The sequence below is a fragment of the Onychostruthus taczanowskii genome, unplaced genomic scaffold (genome assembly GCF_017590055.1).
Source record: "Onychostruthus taczanowskii isolate IOZ18803 unplaced genomic scaffold, ASM1759005v1 scaffold62, whole genome shotgun sequence".
Classification (NCBI taxonomy): domain Eukaryota; kingdom Metazoa; phylum Chordata; class Aves; order Passeriformes; family Passeridae; genus Onychostruthus; species Onychostruthus taczanowskii.
In genome coordinates, this window is record NW_024503901.1 from 532,609 (window position 1) to 545,037 (window position 12,429).

The window sequence follows — 12,429 nt, forward strand, 5'->3', positions numbered from 1 at the left end:
AGTCCAGCACATGAAACAATATTATAAATAAATTCAAACAAATCTCATTTTATATATTCTATTGGAATATAAATATTAAGGAGCACATAAGAAATGTTTTGTTGTTTTTTTTTTTTTTTAAATTTTTTATTTACAGTAATAATACAACAGTTTCCTTACTCCAGGTTTGAATTCAGTATGTATTACATTCAAAAAATTACATCAAAAGATGCCTAAGAAAATGCAGTCAACACTCCTGGTGGTGGAAAAAAACAATGAAAAGTACCTAAACATAATAATTCTTGAAAATCAGAATGAAATGCAGTTATAAAATACAAATAATAAAAACCCCCCAAATCCTTGAGACATGCTAGTCTAGTGATTTGCTTTTGAATTATGTTTTGTACAAAAGCATTCCACATAGTCTCCTACAGACACTGTCCAGGGCTCAGCAGGTTTAAGGAAGAAGGGCTGGTCCATTTTCTGTCACAGGAATCACTAGGCTTCACAGCACTCCTTTAATGTAGCTGGAATCCTGCATGATTGAAGGTGACATGCAGATAATTTCACAGGCAGCCAACACAGGTACTTCTGTATCTCACTCCCCTCACCACCTATGTGCCATGTACAGGTCTTAACAGAATGAGTTATTATTTAAAATTCATTTTACTTAAACTGCATTTAAAATAAGTAGATTCACTTTTGTAACATTAAGTTGGATAGTGAAAAATTATCAGTTGTTTTAAATTAATTGATATTTTTATTTTTATGCTTCAAAGGTTTTAATGTGCATGAGACTGTCTATAGGAAACTGAACTGGCAAAATGTTATTAAATGTGATTCCCCAACAGAAGTAGTTAAAAAATGGTGATTTAGAAACAAACATTTGCTTAATTCTGTTACAGGTAATATTGTTATATTGTCAAGTACTTAAGGCCAGATATTTCCTCCAGGATAAAACAAACACATGCATTCTGTGAGTGACATAATTTGCTTATGTGTTCTGGATCAACCATGTTGATCAGAAATCCAAGTTTATTTTCACATCTTTGGTTGATCAACAGATGCTTTCCCACAAAACTCTACTGACAGAGCTAAGCTCACTAGAATGGGCAGAGGGCAGATATTTCAGTTCTTCTTTTTTTTATTTTCCATTTTACATTTGTAGCCATACACAGATTTCTTTAGTTTTATTGCCGGAGAATTAGAATGTCAAGTAATTCACAAGAAATAAAGTAATGCCTAATAAATGAGGTTGATAGGTTTAAACAGACATGTTTCCTCCTCTCCTATGAGAAATTTAGAACTGACAACAGCAGGTCTGAGAAAGGAAAGTAACAGGAATGAGCAGATCTTAATGGGTTCATACTGTTTGTTAGTTCAGAAGGTAGGTTTAGGTCAGCTTAAATTTTAACAGACAGGCTACTAGTCCTGAATTTTTTTGGCTATTCAAAATGCTGTCTTTTCCAGGTCAGAAAAAGAGAACTACCCTGATTGAATTTAGGCTGGTCCTGTGAAGTAAGATTGCACTGTAACAAGCTTAGTCTATTTTGTTCTTGAATTGCTAGGCAGTGTTTGCCACAAATTTTGCTGTTTCCTGCTAGCCATTTATAAGCAACTCTTTCTACCCACTAACTCAGTGTATCTGTCACTTAGCAAGTCAATAAATGACTGCTCAAAAGCACGCAACCAACAACCAAAGCATATTTTAAATATTATCATGAAAAATAGCAAGCAATAAGCTTGGTAGAAGACAATAAGTTAATCTTTTATTTATTTTCTAAGAAAGCCCAGATAAAAAGTCTGCTACTCCTATTCAGGAGCTATCTCTGTTTCGTTACAAATGGTCTGTGTGCATAATCAATGCTTTAAATTCAGATAGCAACTTGTTAAAGTCGGAATTAGTTAAAGCAAATACCATTTATTACCAATTACCAGTTTGTGAAAGGCATATCTAGTTACTCAGAGCCAAATAGCAATAAGAAAATCACATTTTCTCTTTGCATATATTGCTCTTGTTTAGGTGCAAGCAAATCAAACCACAAATGGAGTGAGAGGCTTTGTGATTGCTTTCAGCAGCAACTCCAACACAATTTTGATTGAAAATTTCCTAAGTCTTTCAAAACCCTTTTTAGCATTTGTGTAACTCAAAAGCCTGTAATCAGTGAACTGGACAGACTCCAGGTGGACTTTTTCAATAATCTTCCTCAGCTGGTAAGTGCAAAACCTGAACTCAGTGTGGAAATTTCAAACATTTGGGAGTTGTACAGCCTAAAACACTTTAAATAACTTAGTTAATAGCACAGAAATAAGGAAATCAAACCTTTCCCAAGATTATAGCAATACTACTGAAGGGTGACTGCAGCATGAGAATGCTAAAAGGTTCACAAAAATTATCAACATTGCAAATAACCAATAATCTTAAAAGGATTTTTTTTTTATGAAATGGCAAAGCAGAGTGCATATTGCATAATAATTAAAAAAAAAAAAAAAACAAAAAAGGAAAAAATATACTTTAGCATATTTGTACAGACTATTTTTAGTGCTAAGAACAGCATCCTGCTCTTAAAAGATAAATTATTAAAGAGCCTGCAGGTGTAGAGAAAAATCCAGTCTTTGAGCCATCTCAGATATTAAAACAATGTAAACAAAAATGAAAAAAAAATAGAGAATCTAAACCATCTGACTCCAAAATGGTCCTCTTCTACAAGAAAAAACACTGATTTGAAGAACGGAGAAATTAAAACCATTAAGCTAAAGTAATATTGTCAAGGATTTAAAGAGAAAATGCCAGTGAAAAAGGGACTTCACAGACAGATTTAGCTACCAATACCTTTCTTGTTAAGTAATTAGTAAAACCAGTAGTTAAACCATATCCTGAACAAAAGAATAACAAGAAGTACTTTGAAACAGAGAATTTACATGACTTGAAATTATACCACATTCCTCTGCATAAACAGAGACTTAGATTTATAAATGCTTCCCTTCTGGAAATTATATTCATAGAGGTGCAGAAAACAACAGATTCATATCACTGTGTATAACAGAAAACTTTACTGAGTACTTATGTATTTTAAATACTCAATTTGAATACTTTTTTTTCTTCATTCCACTGAAGGCCCTCACCCCAAATAAAGAACTCTTTAACCAGAAAATGTCATACAATTTCATCAACACTGGAATATTAAATCCTGTTGTATTTAACATTTTTTTTCCATTTTCACTTATGCAGGATTGATTGTGCAAACTCATCCAGAACCTGTTCAGTTTAATTTAGTGTATATTATCGGGTACATATCCAAAATATATAGTCAAGAAACAAAATATATCCAGTTCTTCAATGAAAGAAACATTGCTTTGCTATTTATAACTTGCAAAACCAGAAGTATTCCATATGTAAGAGTAAAAAAAAAAAACTTCACACAATTCTTTCTCTAAAAATTACTTATTGAATGCTTAGAAATCAATAGCCTGTGGAATTGCACCATCTAAGATGGACTGTCAGAAGGCCTGGCTCTCATTAGTGATTACTTGCAAAAAGGCAAGAGGGAGTTTTATAAGGCTTTAAGATTTCTTACTGCAACAGCAAGGCTAAAGTTCTGTTTGTGAACAAAAGCTATGCTTTTCATTCTGCTGCCAGCAGCAATCATATCTGCAACTATAGGCTCTGCCCAGAGTTTCAGCAAGCAGAAGTGCCAGGTAAAAAAATAAACAGAATACCAAATAGGACTTTTTAATTTTACCAGATTCGCTCAGAGATGTATTGGTGCTGTCTCAGAGATACCTTTTCTTAAAAAAAAAATAAATAAAATAAAAAAATAAAAAATCATCCACTGCATATTATAAACTCATTCGATAGATAAACCTGCATGATGTATACTTTACAATGGTGTCTCCTCCTAAAGGCAATTTGTGAATCAAGATGAACACCATAAGGCAAAATACAGTCATAGGAGATCTGTGTGCCCAGCAAAAGTACAGCTGAATCCCCTATTGTGTATTTCTGTACATCTTAAGAATCTTACCAGATACAAGAAACGAAATACTAGCTATCAGTTTATTGTGTGATCCTGGAAGAATTGTTTGAGGAGCTCTTCAGAAACATGGAATAGACAATGAGAAGGGTCTACTGTACCACACCAAACTGCTTCTATGGAGAAGAAACAGTTCCCTTGTTTGGGAGCTGTATTGGGTTTTGTTAGTGTGGGTGAGGGTGGGGTAGAGGGGTGGCTTCTGTGAGAAGCTGCTAGAATTTCTTCCATGCCCAGCAAAGCCAACTCCAGGCAACTTTAAGATGGACGTGCTGCTGGCCAAATCAGAAACAGTAGTAACACCTGCAGTCAGTGGAGAAGAAGGGGGAGCAGGTGCTCCAGGCTCTGGTGCTGAGTCCCCTGCATCCTGAGGGGCAGACCACGACAAGGCAGCTGTGCCCCTGCAGCCCAAGGAGGATCACAGGGATGCAGAGATCCACCTGTTGCCCATGGAGGAGCCCCACACCACAGCATGGATGCCTGAGAGGAGGCTATGAACTTGTGGGAACCCTGTGGCACTGCCAGGGACCTGCAGGCCTGTGGACTGATGAGCCCATGCTGGAGAAGATTTTCCTTCATAGGATTTGTGAGGGGGACCCATGCTGGAGTAGCCTATGCCACAAGGACTGCAGCCTGTGGGAGAGGGACCTGCTTGCAGCAACTCTTGAAGAACCGCTGACTGTGGGATGGACTTATGGTGGTGAATTTCATCGAGAAATGTCTCCAGGGAAAGGGAAAATCAGTTCAAAACATTCTCAGTCAGATTTTTTCTTATCTGTGATTATTCATCAGATAAAGACCTAACCTAAGCTACAAGCATAGACCTCTCTATTGCCAGTGGTGATAAACCAACACATAAAATTCCATAGCCTCCTGAAATACTGGGGTTTTTTAGATTTCAGTTACTTTTAAAATGTCTTATTTTTGCCTTTTTTGTTGTAAAAATAAAATGTCAAATAAAATTAATTTAATTAATGAACAATTATGAAAAAAAACATTGTTCTGAAAGCAATTACTTACAGAATTCAGTAATATTGACAACAAATGCTTTAGCTTCTGTCAGTCTTCCCCCATTTTTTTCCAGATTTTATTACTTTTACTGATCAAACAAGTTTGTTCTATGTCCTATGCCCTAAGAACCACTTAAACTGTTAGGATGTTTGGTTCGTTCTTTAAATATACAATTTATACTTTCTCTCTTCATACTTCTTCATCTTTTATCCTTCACAGTTTTCTAAACAGCTACTTCAAGTTTCCTATTTCCTCTCCTCTTTCTCCACAGTCCAGTGCCCAGTGTTAAAAATAGCACAAGCTTTTGCTCACCTCTACTAGTACTCCTACCAATATTGTGCTCCACTTTCTGTCAATATTACTTTCAGCATCTCTCTCCAATACTTACAGTTCCCAGTAATTTAGATTCCATGGATGAACAACTAAATGGGCTCATCAGCCCAACACAGTTTAGACTGATGTTCAAAAACTGGAATTTCCAAATAAAGACGGAGAGTGAGCACCAACAATTATCAATAGAATGATTTCAGACTTTGAAAAAATATTAAAATATCACAATATAATACTTGCAGAAAAATTAAGTATATGTAACATCTGACATTTGGTGGTTTGGTGGTTTTAAATCAAGTCAGAGGTTGGGGGGTGGGGATGATGGGGATTTTTTTCCTCAAAAGACAAAGAAATTACATATTGTAATGCTTTTATTTGACAAGGTTAAAAAAGTTTCATTTTGATATTGTTTTACATTACAACTATAGACAACTAAGACAGTTGTCTTCAAAGACATATCAAAATACATATAAGGATAGCTTTTATCAATTTTATTCACTTATGAATTTTCAGGAAGAAATAATACATAAAAGTACTCTAATATGGAAGTTTCCAACTGAAAATTTACACGTCTGTGCTACTAACGGAGATATTTACTTTCCAATTTATGTATCCTGAGAGGTAAAACGAAAGATAGCCCAGACAGAAATGGTGCTATTTCTGAGAAAAATATCCATTTTATATAACCTTTCCAGTCAAAAAAAGTTGTTAGCAACTGTTTTGCTCAAGTGATGCAAAGTTCCCCAGAGAATGCTTTTAGTAAAGAGCAAGTTTGTGGAACTGACTTCATTTAGCTTCATATATGATAATTGAATCAATTTGGTCTTTTAAGATTACTTATGTATCTTGGAGGGGGTTTTTGTTTGCTTTGTGTGTGTGTGTGTTTTTGCTTTAATTCAGAATTTCAGATCTCATTTTAACACTTTTGAGACTCAAAATATGACTCGAGAGATCACTCAAAAATCACCATCACAAGCAAAAAACAGTCAACTTGGTGAAATTAATTTAATTTACTAACAATCAGAAGAGGTGGATAATAGAAATAAAACACAAATCTTAAAACACCTTCCCCAATAACTCCCTTTTCTTGGGCTCAACTTTACTCACAATTTCTCCACCTTCTCCCCCTCAGAAGCACAGGGAGATGGGGAACGAGGGTTGTAGTAAGTTCATCGCACTTTGCTACTCCTTCCTCCTCAGGGGCAAAACTCCTACACAGAATCACAGAATTCACAGAATCACTAGGTTGGAAGAGACCTTCAAGACCATTGAGTCCAACCCATGTCCTAACACCTCAACTGAACCGTAGCACTGAGTGCCACATTCAGTCTTTATTTTTAAACACATCCAGGGATAGTGACTCTATGACCTCCTTGGGCAGACCATTCCAGAACTTTATCACCCTTTCTGTAAAAAACTTTTTACTAATATCCAGCCTATATTTCCCTTGGTGCAACTTGAGACTGTGTCCTCTCCATCTGCCAGTTGCTGCCTGGAGAAAGAGACCAACCCCCACCTGGCTACAACCACCTTTCAGGAAGTTGTAGAGAGGAATAAGGTCACACTCGTGACCTGATCCAGTGTGGGTCCCTTCCATAGGGTGCAGTCCTTTGAGAACTTTCAGCATAGGACCCCTAGGGTCACAAGTCCCATCAGGAAATCTGCTCCAGTGTGGGTGCCTCTCTCCATGAGTCCACAGGTCCTGCCAGGAGCCTGCTCCAGCAGGCATCCCACAGAGTCAGTCTCCTTCAGGCATCCACCTGCTCTGGCCTGAGGTCCTCCATCAGCAGCAGGTGGATCTCTGCTGCATCATGAACCTCCATGGACTGCACCACAGGCTTTGGGGGAATCTCAACTCCAGTGCCTGGAGCACATCCTCCCACGCCTGCACTGACCTTGGCATCTCCGGGGCTGTTTCTCTCACATGTCCTCACTTTTTATTTTTTCCCTGAAAATCCAAAATCTCTAAATCACGACTAAAAGATGATTAATACAAATAAAAACTAAACTAAAAGGTTGTTTGTTTTTTTCCCTGACTGACAGCATAGTTGCCTGATAGGATTTAAGACACTGAATATTTTGTTCTGTTTTCTTCTGTTATGCACAATATCCACCAATCAAAGGAATATTTTATTTTTTAATACTTTTTCAAATCTATTCATTGCTTCTTCCAATGTCTTTAAAATGTAACTAAGATCTCATAGTGTTTCTCTCACCATGAAAAAATACAACAATTTACTGTAGTGTAGCACAGCAGAAAATTCATACCTAAAATCATTCTCACCCTTTCTGAAACTCATTTCAACACAAAGATGATAATTTTATAAACTCTATTTCAAGTTCCAAGCAATTCCTAAAGTCCAGAGAAAGCTGTTGAAGAAAAGCTGATTTTTTAAGGTTCATCATACTGGTTGTGCCAGGTACCTAACAGCTATGGTAATAATGGTACCAATAGAAACCTCTGTCACAAGTTAGCAGCCATCACACTTCCTTGACAAATCACACCTTCTGCCCTTCACCTCATATCTTCAACCTATTCTGCCTGTAAATAATCTTGTTATGCAACAGAAAAAGATGATGGTTGAACTCCTGTCTCCCACACACAGCTAATGCTGTATCCACTGCTTTTTCAGCTTTGCATGCCCAAATAGAGGGAGCAGTTTGTTCCAGCTGTTCATGGAAAACCAATGATTAACTTGAACAGAGTTGTCTTAGCTACCCACAGTCACATTTTAATGACTGGGACACATATTGATATATTTTACACCTTCACATTGCTGACAGAATTTTCTATTATATTGGATCTTGCTGTAGGAATTTATTTTTTGAATCATGGAGAATACAGGAAACAAAGAGCCTACAAGTATAAAACCCTCCAAACAGATACTACGTACATATAAACCTACACTATTGAAAATTTACAGGTCTGTACTACTAATGGGAACATTTCCTTTCCAATTTATGTATTCTGAGTGGGAAAATTAAAGATAGCCCAGACAGAAATGGTGCCATTACTGAGAAAATATCCATTTTATATAACCCTTCCAGTAGAAAAAGTTTTCAGCAACTGTTTGCTCATGCTATGCAAAATTCCCCAGAGCATGCTTTTAGTAAAATGCAAGTTTAGTAAAAAGGCAAATTGCTTCCTGAAAGGAGGCAAACTGTTCTTTCTGAAAACACAATAGAGAACAAGCTACACAGGAAACCACAATTTTTAAATACATACACTATTGGAGTACAATCAAGAAGCACAACCACCTTTTCTTAAGTTGCTGACAGTAATATTTCTCTATTTCTAGGTCATGACCCAAGTGAGTCTGCCTCATCAGAGTACCACCCAGCTGCTCTGCTTTCCTTCCCTCTTTCCTTTTACTATCATAGCAGTAGACAAAATTCCTGCTGAAAGGAAACAACTTTGCTTTAGACCAGGAATAAGCTTCTTTTAGAAGTAAGGCTTCTACCTTTATATAGGAATTCTTTCTCCACTCTTCCCTAATCCCATCAAAATCATTGCCCTCATTCACCATATTCAGTTAATGAAGATTTTGACTCTGAGTTGAAATAATAAATAAATAAAACTGCACGACTACAAAAATGAAATCCCTTATATTTGTGAGACAGTTTGCTTCTCATTAAAAAAAAAAAAAAACAAAACCCAAAAGTTGATTTATTGTCTCCCAAGCCTCTTATGCTTATATAGCAAATAAATATATAAAACAGGAAAGTGTCCTGCATCCATCACAGGCATCAAGTAGCCACAATGCATTCATGGTCCATTCATATTTTAATTACCCAGTTGTTAATACAACGGGGATACACCAGTTCCATCATGAAGACAGACTGACACCATAAGACTTTTGCAACACTCTGGTTAAATATTTTCTAGCATTTTATGATTCCCCATTTCTATCAACTGAAAGTAAAATGAAAAGAATTATTAGTACTCAGAAATTCACAACTTAATTTAACCTAACCTCAAATTCCCTACAGAAGTGGAAGTCCTCCCAGTGGGAGTTATCATCTGGGAAGTTTGAGACAAAGGGTAAAGACTGTTGTACAGGAGGTTAATATTACTGCCCTGAGCAGTTGAATGCCTGACAAGCAGAGGAAGAAAACTAAGCAGTTGGTGCCACAGTGAAAATAAGAAAAATTCCGTTTCCTTTCTTAATAGCTCAAGAAATTAATGGAAATGTATTGTGTACCACTGTGCACTGTCAACTGAGCAGCGCTAGCAAAAACACAGGCTTCACACTCTCACAAAGCACAGACTCAGTTTCCTTGATGCCCAGTTGTTAATACATCCTATTCCAGATGACAAACTGCACTGAGCCTTTGTGGTTTACCTAAGTGGTCAAACATAACTCAACAAAGTAGTTATGTTATATCATTTAAGTATCACCACCCAGCATTTATGCATATACTTCCAAAGAGAATGAGATTTTTACAAACATTTAAAGATTGCACATTCAGAAACTGATGAAGCTAACACTATGCACAGGAGAGTTTTCTAATAAACTATGGAGGAAGACTCCTATATCTTTCAGGCATCTCTGGCTATAATTCCGTTAGCAGCTGCTATCAGTAGTGTGTAATTCTCCAAGAACTGCCACTTTAAAACTTCATAAAATGCCAGTGCCATTGACATAGAAGATCTCTTCTATTCCATGCTACTCAGAATAATCCAACTTCAGATTATAAATGAGCAGTGCTGGATTTATTAGTGAAACACCTAAGACAGAGTTGCTTTTGCTTCCTTCTGCAACAGTGCCCTCATTTCTGAATGGATGGCCTGCATTATGCCTAAGAGAGATGCTTGTGTCATGTGTTAACTATCTAGTCATGATGAAAGGCCATATCAATATGGATAAACTAAGTAAATTAGCTGACACAGTTACTCATTCAGAGAGGGCACAAACACACACAAGCATGCAGATCTCTTTTTTATTAGGAGACATTTTCTTCCGAAATTTAATTTGTGACATAGGGACTTTATATAAACAGAAGTTATATATGTGAGTGATGGCAATGACATTCAAGAAAGGATAAACAAATATTTTATGAATATTGAGCTTAGGATACATTTCAATAAAATTTCATTGTGCTACTATATTATGTCTGATATTCCACAGCATAGGTAGCATGTCAGAGTTTAAAACACATTATGACATCACACATGATGGAAATCACGTCAAAGACCACTGGAGGCTGAATCTTTAAAATTCCCAGATTAAAATTCTAGTTCAGTTAAGTACTGCACTCGGTGAGGTGGGAGATCACAACACACATGCGTGCACACTCTGCCCTTCAGTAAACTGTGCGAATGATTCAGCCCATGTCCTGTTGCAAGACAAGATTTTATAGAGCTTGCAGCATTCAGTGGAAAGCAGCATACAATCTCTTCCTGCTATTTGTTACAGATCCATCAAGTGTCATATATCTTTTGGTGACTCTCACAAATTTCACAGCACCAGTAAATCAGTGAGAAAGATATGTCTGAAATACAGAAATAAATTGTAGGTGATTTTGCCCTGCTGTTTTGAAGTGTCAGTACATTTTTTTGCTAATCCTGAAAACAGCAATTAAAATTGACAATTTGGTGAATCCTGTCTAGGACAAATTTGATGGTTTCAGTTTCCACATTGCAGGATCACTACAACACTGTGAATTTAACTCGCAAGCAATTAAATTCTACATATTTCATAACAGCTACCACTCATTAACCCAGCACAAACCCAAGCTGCGTTCTTCACCTTATGATCAATATGAAAAAGGTCTAATGAATTTTTCATATGCAAGCATGGTAGCACAAACATCTAACCATTAATACTGACTTTGTCTACCACAGTATTTATAAAATTACAATCTAGAGAGGCCAAAATCAGGCAATAAGAGTGATATGCTAGACTGAACCAAATAAAAAGGTAAGTACACATATATCCACATTAAATACTGCCCTTAATTTTCAAACTTGTAGGCATGAAACCTCCAAGTCAAAGCCTCAATATTATATACAGTTACAGACAGCTACAGAGCAGCCAGTGGCATAATTAACGACTACCTCACAGAACTGAAAAAAAAAAACAAAACTCCAGTGTTATTTTTTTCCATATTACTAATTGTGGTTTAATTTTTCTTTTTAAATTCCAAAGTGTGACACAAACATAAAAACAAAACTTAGAATTCTGATTTAAAAACAAAACTTAGAATTCCGATTTTTTTCCATTAAAGCAAAGGTATTTCTTTGTACCCCTCTGCCTTTTGCTTAATTATTCTTGAAGGATGAAGTCGCTGAAATACTTTTACTCTCTCCTTCACAGATCAGTCTGCAAAAACCAAAGTAAGACCTTTCCCTAGACAAGGAATCAAGACCAGATCATTATGCTCTGACCACTGAATTAATTGCAAATAGCATAAAGAAGTCAGACCTAAGTGATCAGGAATTTTGCACATTTTTTTCTCCTATTTTTAGAGTGATACAGATATGAGACAGTCCTGCCTGCTAGTCTGACACAGGTGGAGGTACTTCCAGCCATACACATGAGAAAAAAGCAAGATATAAAGAAAGGTATATCTTTTTTTTTTCTTTTTTTTTCACCTGCCCTAAATTAGCTAGTTTATGAGGACTCTAAGTGTGATGGTTTTTATGGATCTCCATTTTGTGGCACTTAGCCTTTTGCATTAAACATTTAAGGAACCCAAGAATCTTTTTTCATAACAGTACTCATCCTTAGGCCTTTCAGTACTCAACATTGCAGCAACAGTCTCCTTTGTAAGTTGAGCTCCAGTGATGACAAAAGGAATGTCTAGATTTCAGAATAACTACAATTCTACCTACATTCTATACAATGCCACACTGGTGTAAGTGAAAAGGAGTGTCCAGGTGTATTTTGTAACAACACTGATTGCTGTGTATGGCTCCCATTTTGTGCTTAGGCTATTACATCACAACAACTGTTCTGAGGCCATTCCCTTTCTTTTTCTTTCCCACTTTATACTTAGACAGAGAACAAGAGAAACAAACTGCAGGTCATATACATAGAGATAAAATCCATTCACATCTTTTGTGAATCTTCTGTCA

The 12,429-nt window shown here is 36.4% G+C and overlaps 1 protein-coding gene across 2 annotated transcripts in view; it reads right to left on the reverse strand.

Moving 5' to 3' along the window:
• KLHL1 (kelch like family member 1) overlaps positions 1 to 12,429 on the reverse strand; it is a 178,942-nt gene that overhangs the window by 121,746 nt on the left and 44,767 nt on the right. The window lies entirely within an intron of this gene.